Raw genomic sequence first — 22405 nt, 5'->3', positions numbered from 1 at the left:
TGAAAGCCCGCAGTGAGCACACAAAGCAAGAGCGCTAACAAACTACTCCAAACAGTTGTTATATCAAAAATAGATACACATTTATTTTAAGGCCTTTAAAATAATGACCGTAGCGAGAAAATCACAATATCACAGTATTAAACCAACACATACCATATCAACACAATATATATACAAATACACAGTCGCAAGCGTTTAAAGCACGAAATATGTAGTCCACCTGCCAGGGAAGGAAAACAGGCAGTGCGATAATGCTTTCGACTTAGTTCGCCTTCATAGGCACCTAACTAGATGGAAGTCCGAGCCCTGCGAAGAGTGGAGCCTTGTGCTCAAAGTACCTGCCACGCCGGTGCCGACGGGCACAAGGGGAAGCTCTTCGGAGGAAGTCAGGCGGTTCACGTTAGTGCACAGCAGAAGAAGAACAGGTTCCGCAACTCAAGCGCAGCCTCCACAGCGGGCAGAAGCAGAGCGCGAGCGCGGCAAAAGGGTGCTGTTTTTACACAGCAGGGAAAAGCAATGGGATACTGCAGGAGGGCGACCAGATCCTAGATATACTACTCACCGGTCCCCGAAGCAAGCAGACCCAGGCTTCTCCACGATAGTTTCAGCAGCTGGCAGGTTCAGAAGAGCAGGGAACGCTTTGTAGTCGTGTAGAGCAAAAAGACGTCCCAATCGACGAAACCGGCACAGTTTTGTTGCCGCACAGGACAACGGAGCGGCCGTGTGTATTCGAGCCAAATGAACCCTCCTCCCTTCAGACCTGGGGACGCCAAGCGTACGAAGCGTGGGAGAGGGACAAGGACTCGCAATACAACACAACCTGGCGGCAGTTGCAGAGCCAAACTCCTTTGTAAGCTGGTCAGTCAACTGGATGGCCCAGATTCGCTTCCGAAGGCTTACTTGGCAGGAGATGGTTGAAGATGCCGGGAATAGCTGTTCCTGCTATTCCAAAGGTCGAAGCACCAGTACAGGCCTTCTGGTTCGATCAAAGGAGGACAGGGGCTCTCCGGACGACAGCAGTGCAAAGGAGGATTCCTTCAGCGGGTCACCAGCGATTCCTCGGTCCAGCCTCGTAGTTGCAGGATACTTGGCTCCTGTATTCCTTGGTTCGTGAGAACTCAGGAGATCGACATGGTAGTGGTGTTTCCAGCCCCCTCTTATCCACGGTTCCCTTCGCGCCAAAACGGAGGGGAGCCAATGGGAGATCCGCTCATCAAAACACATACCATACGTGGACCAATCACGGACCACGGTGGTCCCAGGCATTCACACCACCCTAGACTCTCTGGCACCCAGGATGTGTATTGGGACCAGACATCCCAGCCCACACCCTGGAGGCACACAAACGACATGTAGAAGCCCGCGAAAGCAACCATGTTTCGCGGGAAAGTACATGCCCAAATAAGGAAGGCCCCGGGTCGCCGGACCTGGGGAAGGTGAAGGGAGCAAGACGGACAGTGGACAGGACAAAGGAGCCTCGCGGCCTGGCCATTTTGGGAGCCAGGCCACCATTTTGGGTTCAGTGCAAAAACGTGCTCAGAACGCCAAAAGGAGCTCAAAATAAACAAAACGATCGCTGCCACCAGTCCAGTCCCTGAATGACTTGCACCGATCAAATACCATCCTAAAAGAGTATCTAGGGCCTGTAGAAGGCTAGAGACCCAAGAGAGCTGTAACTTAGCTTACAGTGCCCTCTTGTGTCGTGTTGCACTAAAGCTGCGACACGATAAAAGAAACTACGGGAAACCACGTTCCCCGGTACTGACTGTCTTAAGGGCATGTCAGTTTCCCCGTAAGAAAGGAGCGAAAGCCCAGAGAAGTGCGGCAGAAGGCTGTACTTCTCTGGCAAAGTCAAGAACAAGGTTAAAAACAATAGCAAAAAGTTTAGGGGTTGCCACATGGAAGGAAAATTCCCTACAATTACGAAATCTTTCCTAACACTCGTCCCCTGTAAGCTTCCTGCGACGACGAACGGGCCGCTTGACGGTAGGTAAAAATCCGCCGCCAGAACCTTTGGAGGCACCCTGTTTGCCTCCGCCGCTCCGAAAGGGCGGCCGCCGTTGCTGGAGAACCCCAAGAGCCCGGGCCGTCTCCGTGTCTGCCTTGATGGCTTGAAGGGAATCGTCCACTGTTTTCCCAAACAGGTTGTTTCCATCAAACAGCATGTCCAAGACTCTGGTCTGCACGTCCTGACGGAAGTCAGTAGCCTTGAGCCATCCAAGCCGCCTAAGGCACACGCCGTTGCCCAACTGGCGAAATCCAGTGTCAGCGATGTCCGTCGCAATCGTAATGCGTTGTCCGACACCACCTCTCCTTCCTGCAAGATCTCTAGGGCATCCGCCCTCTTGTCGTCCGGTAGGAAGTCCAGCAGGGGGGCCAGTTTGTACCACAACTCCCTGTCGTAGCGGGCTACGATAGCCAAGGCGTTGGCCGCCTTAATCGTCGTCGCTGCAGACGAGATGACCCTGCGTCCCATCGTATCCAATTTCTTTCCCTCGCCGTCCGGCGGGGAGGTCGACGTAGAGGCCGCGCCCCCACCCCGCTTTCTTCCTGGCTGCCGCTGAGACGACCGAGTCCGGGGTCGGCTGTGCCCGAAGGCACAAGGGGGCCGCGTCCGGGACCCGGTACTTCTTCTCGTACCGATCCCTTCTAGCCGGCGTCGTGGATGGGTTCTTGAGGAGGGCGAGGCCCTCATCCCAAATATCGTCCAGTAGAGGCACGGAGAGGACCGTCTTCCTCTTGGCCTCGCGCCGTTGATAAAGGAAACCTTCCTTCTTCTTCTCTTCCGGGCAGAGCTGGAAAAGCTCGGATGCCCTGGCGATCATGGAGTGAAACGATCCAATCTCGTCGGGCGGGGAAGCCCGGGTGGGAGGTGACGATGGCAGATCCTCGTCGTAAACCTCGTCGTCCGTACCCGTCGCGGCCGTGTCAGTCCCCGTATCATCCCCACGAGTCGTGGACGGGGAGGAGGGCTGAACAGGGCGCGATGGCTGAAAAGGAGGTGGAGGATGAATCCTTCTTCTCTTAGGGGGAGGGCTCCCAGAAGGGCCTGGTCCCAGGTCCCCCGTCGGGAGCGGTTCCTCCGCTGGTGGTAACGGCAGTCTCGTCCTTATCTCCGAGCATAAGGACTGTATAGCCAACAAAATGGCCGCCGAGTTGTCTTGCGGCACTGGTTGAGGGGAGTCCGACGGGCGGTCATGGGCCCCGTCGGCACCCTCGACGTTATCGTCGTCTCCTACGTCGGGATCCCTCCCGACGGGCTGGTCTTCTTCCACGCCAACGCCGTGGCTTAAGACCTCGATCAGCTCTTCCTCAGAGGTTGAGGCCGAATCCACGACGACCTCCTGCCCCCCCTTTTTCTTCTCCGTCGGAGGTTTCACGGGGGTCCTGTCGATGGGCATAAAAGAGGACTGCCTCCGCGGTAGCAGGGAGACTCTGAGCCCCGAGGTCGCCACCACTGGTGTAGCCTCCACAGGCTGAGCCAGGGCCGCCGCGACTGTCTCGATAGAGGCCTTGGCCGGATGGATTAAGGCTTTCACCACCTTAGGTGCGCTCACCGCCTTCTCCTTGGGGGGAGGGTCACTGCCTCGCTCTCCCTCCGATGGGGCCTTCGAGCTCGACCGGGGCCTCTCCAGCAGCTTCGCCGGGTGCTCGGCCTTCCTCTTACCCGAACCAGAGCGTTGGCTCGTGGTTGATGGTGCCGGGGAGGATGCGCCCTGCCTGGCGCCCGTAGAGCCCGACCGTTCGGCACTCCCGGTGCCAGCGGACTCGCAGTGCTTGGCCTTGTGTTGGACCTCCGTCGCCGGGGCATCCTCAAAGGTCTTAGAAGACCGCTCGGATTTCTTCTTCTTCTTCTCGCCTGACGGGCTCTTCCCTTCCAGCCAGTTGGCGAGACGTTGATGGCGGTCCTTCATGGTCCGCTCCGACATATTGCCGCAAAACGCACAGTCCTTCTCCACGTGCGCCTTGTCCTCATGTAGGCAGTAAAGACAAAAGGAGTGTTCGTCCTCCCTAAAGACATTCTGAAGCTGGCATCCAGGGCAGACCCTAAACAGCTTTCCGGGCGTCGAGCTTCCCTTCTCCTGGGCCATGTCCGAGATGGGCCTGAGAAACTTCTGGAGTCCTCCAAAAGCGTGGCTCGACGAAATCTTCACCCTTGAGGGGCGTAGACGAATCCGACACAGGTCCCCGTTGATCGGATGAAGAAACGGTGGAGCTTGAGCCTCTTTTGACCGAAAAATCGAAGTTTTTGAGAAAAAAACGTGAAAAAATAGCACTAACGCTCGAGAGCAATAGCACGAGGATCCCAACACTTGAACGTGTGGTAAAAATCTGAAGATGGCTGCCAGAGGCGGGGCTTAGGTAGAGGGCAGTCATTGGCTGTGGTCAGTATGACGCAGAGATCAGTGATTGGTTACTACTACGAAAGACAGATCAGAAACAAAACTGATACTGGTTTTTTCTTTACCGAGGATTCCCAGCCTGACGACGGGGAATATTCATGAGCATGTGAATCCATGCCAGACCCCATGCTGGAGAAATAAATAAACAATACAATACAATACAACAGGGCCTGCCTGTTGTACCTTGTGTTGCTGGTGAAAAATCGATTTCGAAGCCGTCAATTGATGGCTTCTTGAGGACCCAAGTCTCCTGTAAGCAGAGAAGATCGAATGATCCAAAATTCACGTCAGATTTGGATGTCAAATGGGTGAAACCTCTTGCGTTCCACAAGCCCATTATTAGATTGCTGTGAGTGTGGGATGATCTTCTAGGATCTTCATCATCTCCATTTACAGTTGTTCGTGGCTATCCTTTTTTTTCTGTTGAGAGTCTTTCCGGAATCCAGGCCCATCTAGTTTTTTCAATGTCTTTGAGGGAGTATCGCGAGTAATTATGAGATTCAGTTGTCCTCCTTCTAGAGAGGTCTTGATCGGTTGTTATCTTCCAATTCGGCAAGGGGCCCTTCGGTAAACGATCTGAATCCATGTTACTTAGTTTCTCCCTGTGTCGAATCTTGGTGTTGTTTGCAGGGCTTTTGTGCCGTTGTTGAGTTTTGGATGTTTTGTGTGGTGAATCGAGTCTGTCCTTGTAACTAGTAGCTCTTCTCTCATCCCTGATGGATTCCTTTCCGTAGTGGTTATCTGTTGGCCTCCTTTCGTCAGTGTCCTGTTTTCTGGTTTCAGATGTGTAAAGTGGCACTCGGTAACGCAAATAACCATCTGAATTCTCCACAAACGGCCTCCTTTCGTCCAGATCTTATGCTCTGACACCCGGGTAGTTTTTAAGCTGTTCGTAGTGTGATACTTGAGGTCTTGAAGAGCTTTCTGTCTTATCAGTAGGAGCGTATTCCTTGCTTGATTTGTGTTCTCCCATTTTTGATCCAACTGGTGCTTGGCGAGAGTTCTTCTTGTCGCTGCTTAATTCTTCAAGGTCGTAGCCTAGGTCTCTAAAGGCTCTGGACTCGGCCTTGAGCTTACGTCTCGTGTTTGGTGAAGATATGTGGATGTATACACTGTCTATGGAGTGAGGGCTCGAAAATTCAATGACATCGAGATGATCTGATGTTACTGATCTAAGAGACGAAACTTGATGAAGTAGTTCCATTATTGTGGATCTATTTAAGACCTGGTTGTTCTTTGATTTGTAACTGGATTGCAAGAAGGAGGAGCGGGTATCAGTTGTTCTGTTGAGTCTCGTTAAACGGGTATGTTTCAATTCTCTATCCAAATGCTTTGGTGGCGTCGTGCAGTTGAATTCTCTTTTTTGATAGTGGTCCCTGGATTCTCTTTTTTGTTGTGTGTTGGCTCTAGATTTCCACCTGTTAGGAGTGTGATTGTTGGATTCGTCCCGTTTTTTGGTGCTAGAAGCGTGTCTTTGTTTTAGCCAAGGCAAGGTCTTTCGTTTCGAGTTTTCAGCGATGTGGAGTAGTGTAGTTTTTGGCTCTAAGAGTCTGATTTTTTTTGGAGGTGTACCATTGTCATAATTCCGATCGAAGGAAAAAGTTTTTCTTTTAGATTGACAATTGTTATCAGATTTTGGGTCTTTGGCCAGCCATTGGGAAGAGAGTTCCAAGGCATTTTCCATAGGATCGCTTTCATTGGGAGAAGGAGATCTGTTGCTGTTCGATTTGGAGTGGTTGTTTTGAGTAGCGTTCCATTTCGGTGGTTTTGTTGAAATTTTGATGTACTTTCGTTTTGTTGAAAGTGAGAATTTTTGCTTGGCCTTAGGATGTTCCGTTGCCAATTTAGGCTGGGCCATTGTATCAGTCTTTTGCTTCGTGATTAGTGCTGAGGATATAGATGGACCATCAAGAGAAACTCTTAGATCTTGTTCTTTATCGTTAATTATACAGCCATTGAGTGCTTTTGTCTTGCTCGATGGCAATGTTGAGAAATTGAGAATGGTTTGATTTCCATGGGTTTGACCTTAGTGGGTTTTGTTTGTCGAATCTGATGTAAGACTTAGAAGAGAAAGTCTTGCGTTCCGGTTGTCCGGAATCATAGTTGTTCGGGAACTCTTAGCTGGTACAGCTGAACGTGAGTTACTTTTCTTGTCAGCGGTTCCTGCTTTGAAATGGAATGTTTTCTCTAGTAGGAAGTCGACTTGGGATTGTACCGACTTTGTTTCCCGATTTTGCTGGTCCCTTGTTTGAGTGCTGACTTCTTTAGTGGTCTTCCGGTTTCCGGTTTTAGAGGTGATGTATACTTCTAAAAAAGTTAGTTTTGTCTGTGCAGAGGCTGCCAGAGTTACTTGGTCCTTTACGGAGTCGTTGAGTGATTCGTACAATTTAGTGAACGGAGCTAGGGCTATAGTGATAGCTGGCAGTATCGTCAGTAAATCCGTTTATTGTTTGGTGTTTTTTTACCAGAATCTCCCATGATTTCACTTTGTCTCCTGTTTTTTGGCGGTGTGCTTGGCGTAATATGGTTCGGAGTTTGTACTTCTTGCGGTAGGTTGGTAATTGACATTTTAGTCAGCATTAAGTGAGCCTGGTGTGGGATAGCCTGCGCAAGTTTCGGGGGCAAAAGTTAGGTTGTCAGTCTCTCAGATTTTGAATTTGGTGAGTCCAGTTTCTTGGTTGATGGATAGAGGTCGTTAGTCTTTGGTGGCTTAGTAGTTGTAGCTATATATTCTAACGCCCCACCATGTAACACAATTTCTGTGGGCAAGTTTGGCTTATTGAGGCTGTGCGTAGGTGCAGAAAACTGTAAGGAGTTTCTTGATGTGTTTAATTCCGTATCCCTTAATGCTGAAGGTTTCCCAAAGTGCCATCTTTTGTTAGTAGGTAGTTGAGGGCTCGAAGCATTTGGGTTGGGAGAGTTTATATTGAAGTTAAGTCTCGTCGGAATGACGGGGGAGTCGGTGTGATCGTTTTTTTCTAATGTCCCTTCCACGAGCTCTGCGTCAGAAAACTTGCTTTTCCCCGTGAAGACCTTTTTCCCTTGTTTACTGAAACATTTTTCAAGAGTGCCCACTGATGGATTCTGGACCTCTTTCTTCCGATTTGTTGGGGCAGACTGCAGGTTATTTGTTGGTAGTCTGCACTTAAGAGGTTTAGTTTTAAATGTTTTGCCTGGGTTTATTGTTTCTCCCTTTGTAGGCGAGTGTTTGGCTTTCATTGGGATTGAGTCTTAAGACGACATTTTGGTAGTTTTGAATGAAAGGTCCTTCTCACAGCCCCAAATGGTGCTGCCTTTGAGGTAGTTAATGGGGGCATTGGGTCGTGGCTTGTGGAGCTGTCACTTTCTGAATCCTTAATTGTTGAGTAAGAGCAGTCGCCTGACCAAACAGTTTTTAGATTTCACATACTGGGTGGGGGACTGACTATGTCCTCCCTGGCCACCACCGGATGGATCTCAATAGCAATTTTTATTTTATTTCCCCCATGACTAGAGGAATCGTTGTTACTCACTTTTTTGAAGTCACTGGCCGCGTTAGTGGTAAGTATGGTGGGGCATGTAGAGTTCCCAACCAAATCAGTAGAAGTCGCGGGGTCTAGCAAGGAGTTTCCTCCATCCGGTTCAGGGAGAGGTGCTCCTGTATTTGCTCCCGCCGATCCGAGTTGCGTTGATGAGCTCCCACCCACTCCTACTCTGTCTGCCACTCCCAGGTCCGGAGGGCTATGCGGAAGCAAACCTCCCTCACGGGGTTGCTCTTCTCCACAGGCCGTCCCCTCTCCGAGAGAAGCCCCGCCCGCGTCTGCTGCAGGCAACAGAGGGTGCGAGGAGTGCATCGAGGGAGAGTCCCGAGGGCTCGCCCGAGCAGCGTCCAAGAGAGGTCGAGCCAGAGCTCCCAGACCTGACGGTAGGTGTGGATCTGGCTGGGAGAGCGGGCAATCCCTTTGGCGATCGCATTCGCAGGTCGCTGCAGCTGATGGTCGAGCCGACGCTCCCAGACCAGCCGTTGAGGTTGAGTCAGCCTGCTGATTCAAAGCTGCTTACGCAGTCTTCACACACGGCTCCTCATCTCCCTGCGGTTGACCAGCCGGGGGGTAGAGGGGAGCCGGGGATATTGGGTTGGCGCCGTCCTGAGCTCCACCCTGCTTCTCCGATCATGGTGATCGAGCCGACGCTCCCACATCCACCAGAGATTGTGGGGGAGCCTGGAGTGTCGGATCTTCGTGAGTAATGGCAGCTCACTGCCCCGATGTTCTTGAGGGTCGAGCTGACACTCCCAGACCTGCCGGAGGGTGAAGGGGTGCCCGGGATGACTTAGCTGTCAAGGCTGTGTCGACCTTCTGCAGCGCCACCTCTAACTGTCGGGCAGGCGTTCCCGGACCTCCCGAGGGGAGTGGCGCGGCTTGCAGCCGCAGCGAGAAGAAAATCCTCTGATTTCCGTCCCTCTGTTGGTCCCTCTGTTGGTCGAGCCGATGCTCCCAGACTTCCTTGACTTTGGGGATTTAACAGAGGTTCATGAGTTTGTTGAGAGGGGATAAATGGCCTTGCGGCCTGTAGTTTCTTGCTTCTTGAGGGATTTTTATGGGAGCTGCGGTGCTCCAACCCGCTGTCTTCGATACAGGTTCTCTGGCTTCTTAGCCAGTGCACTTCCTCCTCGGGTGCAGGCATGACACGGTTCATGTTGCCAGTACTGGTGCTGTGGGGGCAGACCCGGCGGTCCTGGCTCGGACTGCCACGGACTGCCTTGACTCTGCAGCATTGAATCCGCGGCCCGCTCCGCGGATAGATGGGTGTTTTATGGACACACCTTTGCTGGAAACAGCACTGTAGAAAGACTGCCACGGACTGCCTTGACTCTGCAGCCTTGACTCCGCGGCCCGCTCTGCGGATAGATGGGTGTTTTATGGACACACCTTTGCTGGAAACAGCACTGTAGAAAGACTGCCACGGACTGCCTTGACTCTACAGCCTTGACTCCGCGGCCCGCTCCGCGGATAGATGGGTGTTTTATGGACACACCTTCGCTGGAAACAGCACTGTAGAAAGACTGCCACGGACTGCCTTGACTCTGCAGCCTTGACTCCGTGGCCCGCTCCGCGGATAGATGGGTGTTTTATGGACACACCTTCGCTGGAAACAGCACTGTAGAAAGACTGCCACGGACTGCCTTGACTCTGCACTCTTTTTAAAAAAAGATCATCTTGATACAGTGTTAGGAAAGATTTCGTAATTGTAGGTAATTTTCCTTCCATGTGGCAACCCCTAAACTTTTTGCTGTTGTTTTTCACCTTGTTCTCGACTGTGCCAGAGAAGTGCAGCCTTCTGCCGCACTCCTCTGGGCTTTCGCTCCTTTCTTACGGGGAAAATGACATGCCCTTAAAACAGTCAGTACCGGGAAACGCTGTTTTCCGTAGTTTCTTTTATCATGTTGCGGCTTTCGTGCAACATGACACAAGAGGGCACTGTAAGCTAAGTTACTGCTCTCTTGGGTCTCTAGCCTTCTACAGGCCCTAGATACTCTTTTAGGATTGTAACTGATCGGTGCAAGTGATTCACGGACGGGAATGGTGGCAGCGATCGTTTCTTGTGTTTTGAGCTCCTTTTGGCGTTTTAAGCGCGTTTCTCGCGCTTAACCCAAAATGGTGGCCTGGCTCCCAAAATGGCCAGACCACGAGGCTCCTTTGTCCTGTCCGCTGACCGTCTTGCTCCCTTCACCTTCCCCAGATCGAGCCGACCCGGGGCCTTCCTTATTTGGGCATGTACTTTCCCGCGAAACACGGATGCTTTCACGGGCTTCTACATGCCTGGTGTGTGCCTCCAGGATGTGGGCTGGGATGTCTGGTCCCAATACACATCCTGGGTGCCAGAGAGTCTAGGGTGGTGTGAATGCCTGGGACCACCGTGGTCCGTGATAGGTCCACGTATGGTGTGAGTGTTGATGAGCGGATCTCCCATTGGGTCCCCTCCGTTTTTTGGCGCGAAGGGAACCGTGGATAAGAGGGGGCTGGAAACACCACTACCATGTCGATCTCCTGAGTTCTCACGAACGAAGGAATACAGGAGCCAAGTATCCTGCAACCAAGAGGCTGAACCGAGGAATCGCTCGTGACCCGCTGAAGGACTGCTCCTCTGCACTGCTGTCGCCTTGTGAAACCCTTTTCACCTTTGATCGAACCAGAAGGCCTGTACTGGTACTTCGACCCTTGGAATAGCGGGGACAGCTATTCTCGGCATCTTCACCATCTCCTGCTAGTAAGCCTTCGGAAGCGTCTCTGGGCCATCCAGCAGACTGACCAGCCTACACAGGAGTCTTGCTCTGTAACCGCCGCCAGGTTGTGTAGTATTTCGAGTCCTTGTCACTCTCACACGCTTCGTACACTTGGCGTTCCCAGGTCTGAAGTGAGTAGTGTACAGTTGGCTCAGATACACACGGCCGCTCCGTTGCCCTGCTGTGGTAACAAGTTGTGTGGGTTCCTTCGTTTGGGACGTCTTTTACTCAACTCTGCTGCTGCAGACTCAACACGAACGACGAGACGTCCCCTCCTCTTCTGAACCTGCCAGCGACAGAAACTGACGCGGAGAAGCCTGGGTCTGCTTGCATCGGGGACCGGTGAGTAGCCTAGCTAGGAACTGGTCACCCTCCTGCAGGAGCCCATAGCTTTTCCCCGCTGTGTAAAAACAGCACGCCTTTCCGTACTCGCGCTCTGCTTCTGCCCACAGTGGAGGCTGCGCTTGAGTCGCGGAACACTGTTCTTCTTCATTTGTGCACTAAACTGAACTGCCTGATTTCCCTCGAAGAGACTCCCCTTTTGCCCATTGGCACCAGCGTGTGCAGGTACTTTTGAGCACAAGGCTCCACTCTTCGTAGGGCTCGGACTTCCTTTTAGTTAGGTGCCTCTGAAGGCGGACTGGGTCTAAGCATTATTTCGCACTGCCTGTTTTCCTTCCCTTTTAGGTGGACTACACATTTCGTGCATCTAACGCTTGAGACTTGTTTGTATTTGTATATATATTGTATTGGTATGGTATGTGTTGGTTTACTAGAGTTGTATTGTGATTTCTCGCTACGGTCATTGTTTTAAAGGCCTTGGAATAAATGTGTATATATTTTTAATATAACACCTGTTTGGAGTAATTTGTAAGTGTCTTTGCTTTGTGTGCTCATTGCGGGCTTTCAGTCACCCTCACCCCTCTTGAGACCTAGTCTTGACCGCCGCGATCGCTACCCTGATTGGTCTGGCTTGTCCAGAGGTTACCCTGTTCCAAGTAATTAGGTTGGCCTTCTGAACTTCTGCGCCACCAGGACAGAGTTCAGAAATCCGTCTTAACAAATTGGTGTACAGCGGTGGGATACGACTGAAGGTATCCAGTGTTGCGCACGAACGAAGGCATTTCAAGTTATTCCTACCAGGACACGTAGTGAATTGTTGTAGTATAACTTTAAAAAGGCCATAGTCCTATCTAACAGTATGGAAACAAATACCTTGTTAACTTTAAATGCTTCCAAATCAGAAACATTGAAAAAGATGTATGCGGAGAGAGGTGTTTCCTCTCAAGGCACGAAATTGGATATGATCCAAAGAATCGTGGCGTGGCAAGAAGCGCAGCTTGACGCTATAACTTCTGAGGACAGTGTGGAAGGAGTTGGGGCTGCTCTCACTGGTAGAACCGACGGTTCTGCCGCTGCACTGATCCACCGCGACCACGAGGACAGGGAGGATGAGATGTCTAATGTTTCCTCTGCCAGTGCTGATGGGGAGGCTATGCTTGAATTCAAGAAGCAAGAGCTGCGGTTTAGGCAGAAGGAGCTTGAATTCAGCATAGCCAAACTAAAAATCGAACAGGCAGAAAAACAGAAAGACAGGGATCACCAGTTGGAACTGGCCAAGCTTCAGGTTGCAAATGGGTCCAAGGGTCCTGGACATGGGTCTGGGGCCTCCTCTCATCCACGGTTTCCGAAAGATCTGCTCAGTGTGTATGAGGAAAGGAATGACATTATGGACTGGCTGAATGCGTTTGAGTATGCATGCGAAGTTCAACAAGTTGACAATGCTGATAAGATTGCCTGGTTACTCAGCAGACTGCCCCATTCTGGCTGTAGTGCCATTATGGAAATGTTGAAGGCTGAGCGAGCTGATTTCGCAATGTTGAAGCAAACTCTCATTTTAAAGTTTGGGAAGACTCCGGCCCAATATTTGAAACGATTCAGAGAGTATAAGAAAAAGGAAGGTGGTACTTGGGTATCTTATGTCACTGAATCCTTGAAAAACTTAACTGGCTGGGTCGAAGGTTATAAGGTTTCTACCTTCGAAGGCATGATAAATCTTGTCATGCTGGAACACATTTTTGCATCTTCTTCCCCGGAGCTTAAGCAGCATTTGGCCGATTCGAAGGAGATAGATCCTAAGAAGCTGGCCATTGCAGCAGACTAATGGGTGTCACATCGAGTGTCCCATAAGGACAAAACTCATCCTGGTAAGCAGGAGGAAGGGAAAAATTCCAAAGATAAGGAGGGTGGAGAATCTGATAAATCTTCTTCTCAAAAGGGCCACAAAAAGAAAAATAAGGGTAAGACACAAGAGAACTCACAGGGTAGTGGAGGTCAGCCTCCGAAACAGAACTCTGGTTACAATAAGCCTCCCTATGTAAACAGACCCAATGGATCTTGTTTTGATTGTGGAGCAACTGACCACGTGAAGGGGGATCCCCGGTGTAAGGTTAGACCTTTGGGGGTCCACTCCGCTAATCTGGCCTTCTCCTCCTACGAGGAAGAAGAGATTACAGAAGCATCCTTCTCCTCAGACTCATTTCCCAGCGGGATAGAGGCTGGGGTAGTTTTAGTTTCCCTGGGTTCCTGGGAGCCTAAAGTCGCAGAGGCTTATGCTAGGATTCCAGATAATACCAAGCACTACTTTAAAGACAGTGTGCTGATCAATGGAGTAGATACTCCAGCTCTTAGGGATAGTGGGTGCAGTCGAACTGTAGTGGATTCTACCTTGGTAGACTCAGAGGAAGTTGCCAGAGCTACTCTGATGCCCATTAAGTTGGCTGACGGCCCACTCCGTATGTTCCCAGTAATACCTGTAAATCTTACTTTAAATGGTACAGCAGTCAGGATTCCAGTGAGCATTCAGAGAAACGTCCCAGTTAAGGTCTTATTAGGTAATGATCTCAGAGCTTTAGGGCTCGTAGGAGACACTGCCGAAAGACCCTACACACGGTCTCAAGCACGGGCAGCATTGGCCAAGACCAATACGCCGCCCCAGCCGAAGGGGAAACCCAAGGCGAAAGGAGTAAACAAGTCAAGACGAGGGAAAGAGAATATTCCCCCGAGCTCGCCTACCACTGCGGTGGAGGAAGTTGGTCAATCGCCCGGGCCTGACGAGGAGGTGGCGATGCCTGAAGTATTTGACCCCAACGACCATCCTGAACTAAAAGACTTGTTAGTTGAAGGAGGTCCTGATAGGGACGAATTCAGTAAAGGCCAACGTGAGTGCCCATCTCTGGAAGGCCTAAGGAGACAGGCCTGCTCCCAGCTTGAGGGTGAACCTCCTGGGACGCATAGGATTTATTGGGAAGGTGGACTCCTGTATAGTGAGCCCACAGAGTCTACAGAAGGAGACCATAGGAGGTTGGTGGTTCCCCTTGCTGATAGGCCCTTCCTCCTGCAGTTGGCGCATGAAGTGCCCCTTGCTGGTCACCTTGGTATTAAGAGGACCAAGCAAAGGTTATCCATGCACTTCTACTGGCCCAAGATGGGGGTGCAAGTAGAAAGTCACTGCAGGAGTTGTGCCTCCTGCCAGTTATCTGGTAAGGTTGGCTCGACAATCCAAGCTCCATTGGTACCACTCCCAGTTGTGGGGGTACCATTTGAAAGGGTAGGGATCGACATCGTTGGTCCCCTTGACCCGCAAACATCCTCAGGCAATAGGTTTATCCTGGTGCTGGTCGACCATGCTACCAGATATCCTGAGACCATCCCATTGAAAACTGTAACTGCCAAGTCAGTTGCAAAAGCTTTACTTGGCATATTTACTAGGGTTGGCTTCCCTAAAGAAGTTGTGTCGGATCGTGGCAGCAACTTTATGTCGAATATATGCAGGCTATGTGGAAAGAATGTGGGGTCACCTACAAGTTCTCTTCTGCATACCACCCCCAGACCAATGGTCTGGTGGAACGTTTCAACAGAACGTTAAAGAGCATGATTGGGGCTCTGGAAGAACCTCAGAGAAGAAAATGGGATCTTCTTTTACCATGCATACTGTTTGCCTACCGAGAGGTACCACAGGAGGGTGTTGGCTTCAGCCCCTTCGAACTTCTGTTCGGTCATCCTGTACGGGGACCCTTAGCCATAGTCAAAGAGGGATGGGAGATGCCCACTCCCCCTGTTACTACCAACGTAGTTGATTATGTGCTAGGGCTCAGAAAACGGATGGTACTTCTGATGGGCTTGGCTAGTGATAAATTGAAGGCAGGACAAGCGCTGGTGAAACATTGGTACGACCAGAAAGCTTCCCTCATCAACTTTACACCTGGTCAGCAAGTCCTGATCATGAATCCCATAAGGCCTCGAGCTTTACAGGACAAATGGTCAGGCCCTTACACAGTGGTGGAGCCCCTGGGTGAGGTTAACTATTTAGTGGACCTTGGAAGGCCTGGACAGGCTCCAAAAGTGTTTCAAGTGAATAGGCTGAAGGCTTTCGTCCCAAGAGTCGAAATCGCAGCACTGCTACTGGCTTCAGACGTTGAGGAAGAGGAGTCTGAACCTCTCCCCGACCTGTTCCAGAGCGGTCCTTCAGATAGCTCCTTTGAGGGTGTCCGAGTGGCCCCTCACCTGACTTCTGATCAGCAGGCTGAGGTGAAAAGTTTGCTTAGGCAGTTTTCCCCCCTGTTTTCACAGTCGCCTGGTTTGACACCTTGGTGCAAACATAACATAGACACAGGAGACAGTGTACCTACCAAAAGTAGGGGATACAGGATGTGAGACAAAGTACGGTCTTATATTAAGACCGAGGTCAACAAGATGTTAGACCTTGGGGTGATTGAACCCTCTAGTAGTCCTTGGTCCAGCCCTGTGGTTTTGGTTCCAAAGGCAGGCACTTCTGAATTGAGGTTCTGCGTGGACTACAGGGCTCTGAATGCTGTCACCAAGACAGATGCACACCCCTTGCCTCGAACAGATGAGCTGGTGGATACTTTGGGTGCCTCCAAGTACCTCAGCACGTTTGACCTCACTGCTGGCTATTGGCAAATAGCTTTAGCAGAACATGCCAAGGAGAAGACAGCATTTTCTACTCCAGACGGCCTTTACCAATTCCGGGTAATACCGTTCGGGTTGAAGAATGCACCTGCCACTTTCCAGAGGCTTGTGAATCATGTTTTGAATGGGTTGGACGAATTCTGTCTTGCATATCTGGACGATATAGCAGTTTTCAGTGCCACCTGGGAAGACCATGTGAAACACCTCGGGATTGTGCTCCAGGCTCTTCAGAAAGCACACTTGACCATAAAGGCTAGTAAATGCCAGATTGGATGAGGCTCAGTGGTTTACCTTGGACATGAAGTAGGTGGAGGGAGGATACAGCCTCTTCCCAGTAAAGTACAAGCAGTACAAGACTGGCCTACCCCCACTACACAAACCCAAGTGAGAGCCTTCTTAGGACTCACGGGGTATTACCGAAACTTCGTGGCAGACTATGGCACCATAGCTGCCCCTCTGACTGCCCTCACCACTCCGAAGAAACCCAAGAAGGTAACTTGGACCGACGAGTGTGAGAAGGCCTTCAATGGCTTAAAAGACTCCTTGTGCCAGGCCCCTGTCCTCAGGGCCCCTGATTATCAAAGACCTTTTATCGTGCAGACGGACGCCTCTGACACTGGGATAGGAGCTGTACTATCACAAGTAGATGAGAAGGGTAAGGAACACCCTATTGGTTTTATTAGCCGCCAGCTTAAGGACAGAGAGCTCAGATGGTCCACGGTAGAGAAAGAATGTTTCTCTGTTGTGTGGGCCCTAAGGAAGCTGAGGCCCTACCTCTATGGGACCCACTTCACTGTGCAAACTGACCATAAGCCCTTAAAGTGGCTAATGAACATGAAGGGGGAGAATCCAAAGTTGCTTAGGTGGTCCATAACTCTACAAGGCTTCGACTTCACTATTGAGCATAGGCCAGGTGTCCAACATAGCAATGCTGATGGGTTGTCCAGAATGTTTAACCGACCTGAGGCACTCCCTGGACATTGTTAATCACAGCAGATATGTTGATGGGCTTTAATAACACTGGGCATTTGGATACATGAGGGACAACCATAGACCCTGATCTTCCCTGGGGTCAGATGTTAACTAAGAACACTGGGGCGAAACAAGCTGCTAGGAAACTGGGAGCATTGGGCACGGGGTTAGCTGGCCGGGGGGCACCCCTATCGCTCATCAGCAACCATTGCCTTCACTACACGCACCAAGACACCACTCACAGAAGGGAAGGTAACACCAAATCCGGAGTCGTTGCAGGAAAGAATCCCACACTGATGTCAGGAACGGGTTGAGTCATCAAGGAGAGAGCAGTTGCAGGTCGGACACTATTCGCATACCGGGCATCATTCTGTTCACGTGAAGCCTCGTCTGTGGTCATACCAAATCGAGTGGGTTTTAGCTGTGGGAGATATGGGGGGGGGGTGCATCGGGAGACAGTTGTAGTGTGGACCGGCCCCCAAGACACTGAACTTGTTACGATCCTGTAAGCCTTTCCAAGCACAATACAAGCACAGTGAAGATGTCCAAGTCCGGTAAAGGGGGCAAACAGCATTCCAAACTGCAATTTGACACACCATCTCAATCTAGAAATGATAGACCAATGGAGGAATCCCTGGAAACACAACCCCAAATGGTACCTCAAGATCCATCAGGTGCATTCCTCGACATTAAGGAGATGTTCAATCAATTGCAGTCCAGCATTCAATCTCTGGATGGGAAAATGAACACACTCACCTGCAAGGTTGACCACATGCAGGTCCAATTGGACATGCACGGCGAGAGGCTGGATGAGGTGGAGGGGGGGTGTCAACCGTGGAAGATGAGTCGGCCTCAGTGTCAAGAGACTTTTCGCTTGTGAAGAAGGCGCCGAAGGAACTTGCTGATAAGCAAAATCACCTGGAGTTGCGTTGCAGAAGTAACAACATAAGTATGATCGCCGTGCAGAGTCGGTGGAGCGGAGGAATATGGAGACCCTTGTGGAAGAAATGTTGAGAAGTGCTTGGACCAGAGGAGTTTTCAGCGGTGTACATAGTTGAAAGAGCGCATCGAATCCCTAGCAGGAAAAGAACTATTCCGGGTGCACCCCCTCGCCCAATCATAGCTCGGATGCTAAATTATCGGGATAAAGATACTGCTCTTCACAAAGCTTGTGAAAAGGCAACAGTGGCTTATAAGGGGGATACTATAAAACTTTCCCCATACTTTTCAAACAAAGTTCAAGCCTCCAAGAGGACATTTACGGAATTCAAGAAACAATTAATAGACAGAGAAATTTGTTACGCCATGCTGTTCCCGGCCAAACTCCGAATAGAGCATGAACGACGAGCAATCTTTTTCCACACTCCGGAGGAAGCCAATTCCTTTCTGGAAGTCCCGCCAAGACATCCTCAGCAACGAAGGAACAATAGGTGATATCACAACCAATGACATATATCCTTAACAGTGCACAACACTTAAAAACTGGTGAAAGTATAATTGAAGTGTCTGGTGGGGTGTCACAAGACTTTTGAGATGTGGTGGATGGCTGGGCTCCAGGCTGCCCCCTATGCAAAAGCTTAAATGTTTTGTTCATGTGAGGGAAGGGAGTCAGCTAATGAGTTGGCGTAATCAGCGGGGGGATGGGTGGGAGCTCAGGTCACTAACAAGTTGGGGTTGTTGTTGGGGAACGGGAACGGGGGATTGCAGATTACTGACAGCTGGGGTTGTCGTTGGGGTGGGTATAGAGGGAGGAATCGGTACGAACATTAGTTTATACGTGACACACACAGTATTTCCATGGCATACTCAGGGGCGAGCTGCTGGGGCTACGGCCCATCAGAAGTGTATCCCGGCAACTGTACATGTCTTGGTAAGGTTCAATGATGCCGCTTAGTTTCATCACCTGGAATGTTAGGGGGTTAAACTGCCTGTCGAAGTGCAGGAAGGTTTTGGTATACATGCAATGATATCAAGTGGGGATAGCCTTCTTGCAGGATTCTCATCTAACTCCTGAAGTGGAACATAAATTGGAAAGAGTTGGGGCTTTCACAGATATTTCTCATCGTACTCATCATACGCAAGGGGGGTGAGCACTCTCATACACAGCTCTGTGGAGTTTAGTCAGGCCAATGTTGTCAGGGACCCGGAGGGGAGGGCCCTACTGGTGCAAGGCACTATACAGGGGTAGCTCTACACCCTCATCAATGATTATGGTCCCAACCAGGACTCTACTGAAACACTGGATTGTATTGATTTACAGCTGGGGAAATTCCTGCTGGGGGAAATTATCTGGGCCGGGGTCTTCAATGCAGTGATGAACATCACAAATGACTGAATGGGTTCTGGGTATCACCCTGGCAACAAGGGGACAAGCAGAATACAGGATATGTGTCTCCTGGGGGAGATCGAAGATGTGTGGAGGGTCAGGAACCAAAATACACAACAAAGCTTTCAGCGCAACCTGAATCTAGAAACAGAGCAGCACCTTCTAAGACTCGAACATCACTATACCGCAATGCTTTAAACTGTATGTTAAGACAGATTTCTGAACTCTGTCCTGGCGGCGCAGAAGTTCAGAAGGCCAACCTAATTACTTGGAACAGGGTAACCTCTGGACAAGCCAGACCAATCAAGGTAGCGATCGCGGCGGTCAAGACTAGGTCTTAAGAGGGGTGAGGGTGACTGAAAGCCCGCAATGAGCACATAAAGCAAGGACACTTACAAATTACTCCAAGCAGGTGTTATATTAAAAATATAGACACATTTATTAAGGCCTATGTAATATTGACCATAGTAAAGAATCACGATAAAACTCAAGTAAACCAATACATCACTATCAAATACAGTATATGACAATGCATTACTTACTTTAAAAGCATTTCTGATGGTTGTATCTGCTTAGATTCACATGCTGTGCATAGGTCCCACATCCAGTGGTCACTGCGGAGTATTGCATTTTGTTTTTCGTAGTCGAAAAGGGGACGTCGACAAGGCGTGTCTGTAACACTATCCCTATAGTGACGTGCGTTGTACCCATAATCCCTCACGCGTCGAGGTCCCTCTGTTTGTATTTTTCTGCCCTGAGGGAGCCTTCTAGACGTGAGTGAGTACAGAAAAGAGAGAGATATAGAAAAGGATGTCTATGTTCCTTCCATCCGAGCGGGGAGGAAGGGTGGGCGCATGTGAATCTAAGCAGATACAACCATCAGAAATGCTTTTACGGTAAGTAATGAATTGTCTTCTGATGTTTGTTAATCTGCTTAGAATCACATGCTGTGCATAGACTAGCGAGCAGTACCCGGAGTTGGAGGTGGGTTGTGAGAAGGAACAGTAGAGAAAAGATGTCTTAATACTGTAAAGGTGTGTACAGAACTCCAGGTTGCCTCTTTGCAGATGGACTCAAGGGGAACATTTGCAATAAATGCTATGGATGCCCCAGTGCCTCGAGTAGAGTGTGCTCTTGGCTTGAAGGGTAGTTCTCTCTTAGCAAGAGTGTAACAGAGAGTGATGCATTGTACAATCCATCTAGATATAGTGGATTTTGAAACTGCATCTCCTTCTCTTCCTGCTGCCACCGAGACAAAGAACTGATTAGTCTTTCTCAGTGGACTAGTTCTTTCCATGTAAAACATGACAGCTCTGCGCACATCAAGTGTATGCAGGCTTTTTTCTCCTAGATTTGAAGGATTTTGAAAGAACGTTGGTAGTTCTATAGACTGGTTGACATGGAATTTGGAGATGAATTTCGGTGCGAACCTTGGGTGTGTGCGTAGAACCACTTTATCCCTGTGAACTGTTACAAAGGGGTCTAAAACCGAAAGGGTCTGTAGTTCACTTACTTTCCTAATGGAGGTAATAGCGATTAGGAAAGCAGTCTTAAGAGTGAGATCTATAAGAGTTGCCTTGTGCATGGGTTCAAAGGGTGACCCCATGAGCCTGGTGAGTACCACATTTAGATCCCAGCCAGGAGCTGGGTTTGCTATTGGAGGGTGTATTCTCTTTACCCCTTCCATGAAGGCTTTGATTACTGGGATCTTCCACCACGATACTTTGAGTTGTGAAGTGGTGTAAGCAGAAAGCGCTGCCAGGTGTACTTTAATAGAATTGAATACTAGACCCGAGTCCAGTAAATGGGTCAGGTACAGAATAATTTGTGTGGGAGAGCAGTCAACGGGGTTGATACTCTTCCCTCTACACCAGATGACAAATCTTTTCCATTTGCTAGAATAGCAGTGACGAGTGTTAGGCTTTCTGGCCTCTCTGAGGATGTCCATGCACCTCTGTGGAAGTTGTAAATGTCCAAATTCTATGACCTCAGGAGCCAGGCTGCTAAGTTCATGGTCTGAGGGCATGGGTGCAGTGTCCTGCCCCTGCCTTGTGACAGCATGTTGTACGGGCAGGGCAGTCTCACTGGAGGAGATAGAGACATCTTCAACAAGTGAGCGAACCATGGCTGTCGGGCCCACATAGGGGCCACCAGTATCATGGTAACTTGTTCCTGGTGCATCTTGTGCACTATCTTGTTGAGAAGGGGAGTCGTGGGAAAAGCGTAAACAAATTTCCCTGACCATGGAATCGATAGACCGTTCCCCTTAGACTGGTTCTGGGGGTACCTGGAGGCGTAATCTTGGCATTGAGAGTTTTCCAGAGTTGCGAACAGGTCTATTTCTGGGAAACCCCACTGTGTGAAGACATCGAAGACGATGTCTTCTTGTAACCGCCATTCGTACTCTACGGGCAGGGGGAAGTCTCTGCTGAGTTTGTCTGCTAGCAGATTGAGTTCCCCTGGTACATGTTGTGATAGTAGGAACATGTTGTGTTTGAGAGCCCACTTCCAGATGTTCTGGGACAGCTTGGACAGTCCTGGAGAGTGAGTGCCCCCTTGCTTGTTGAGGTAGTACATGGCTGTGGTGCTGTCTGTGAGGACAATCACTGTCTTTCCTTGTAGGTGTTCCTGAAAGGCTTTCAGTGCTTTGAACACCGCTAATAGTTCCAACAGGTTTATATGCTTGGATGCTAAGCTCGGAGTCCACGCTCCGTGAGCAGTCTGATGGGATAGGTGAGCCCCCCATCCTGTAAGGGATGCGTCTGTGGTTAGAGTGGCTTCCACTGCGGGTGTGGCAAAGGTTTTCCCTAATAACAGGTTTTCTTTTGTCCACCACCGTAGCGAGAGAACCAAGGCCTGCGAGACCACCACTAAATCGTCCCATTGTCGGCTGGCCTGACACCACTGGCTGTTGAGCCACTCTTGCATTGGGCGCATGCGCAGGCGCGCGTGAGGTACCAAATAAATACATGACGCCATCATCCCTAGCAAGCGCATTGCTTTGCGTACCGTCACCTCTCGACCTGCCACATAATGGGGGATCTGAAACAGCATGTTTTGGACCCTCTCGTTGGAGGGGAAGAAGAGGCCGTCCTTTGTTCGAATTAGAGCCCCTAGGAATTGTTTGATTTGGCTGGGGTCTAAGCTGGACTTCTTTCCGTTGATGGAGAAGCCCAGTTGGAACAAAAGGTCTACAGTCTTTTGGGTATTGGAGAAGCATGTTTCGTAAGAATCCCCTGTTATGAGCCAGTCGTCGAGGTAAGGGTATACCGGGATGGATAACTTGCGCAGGTGGGCCGCTGCCACTGCCAGTACTTTCGTGAATACCCTTGGTGCAGATGCTATCCCGAAGGGTAGTACTCTGAACTGGTAGTGTTTGTTCTCTATCTTGAACCTGAGGTATTTTCTATGCGCTGGCAACATTAAAATATGAAAGTATGCATCTTT

Source organism: Ambystoma mexicanum, chromosome 8 (genome assembly GCF_040938575.1).
Source record: "Ambystoma mexicanum isolate Mex_15411 chromosome 8, UKY_AmexF1_1, whole genome shotgun sequence".
Classification (NCBI taxonomy): domain Eukaryota; kingdom Metazoa; phylum Chordata; class Amphibia; order Caudata; family Ambystomatidae; genus Ambystoma; species Ambystoma mexicanum.
The sequence above is the reverse complement of the archived record's forward strand: the minus strand, read 5'-3'. Positions refer to the sequence as shown.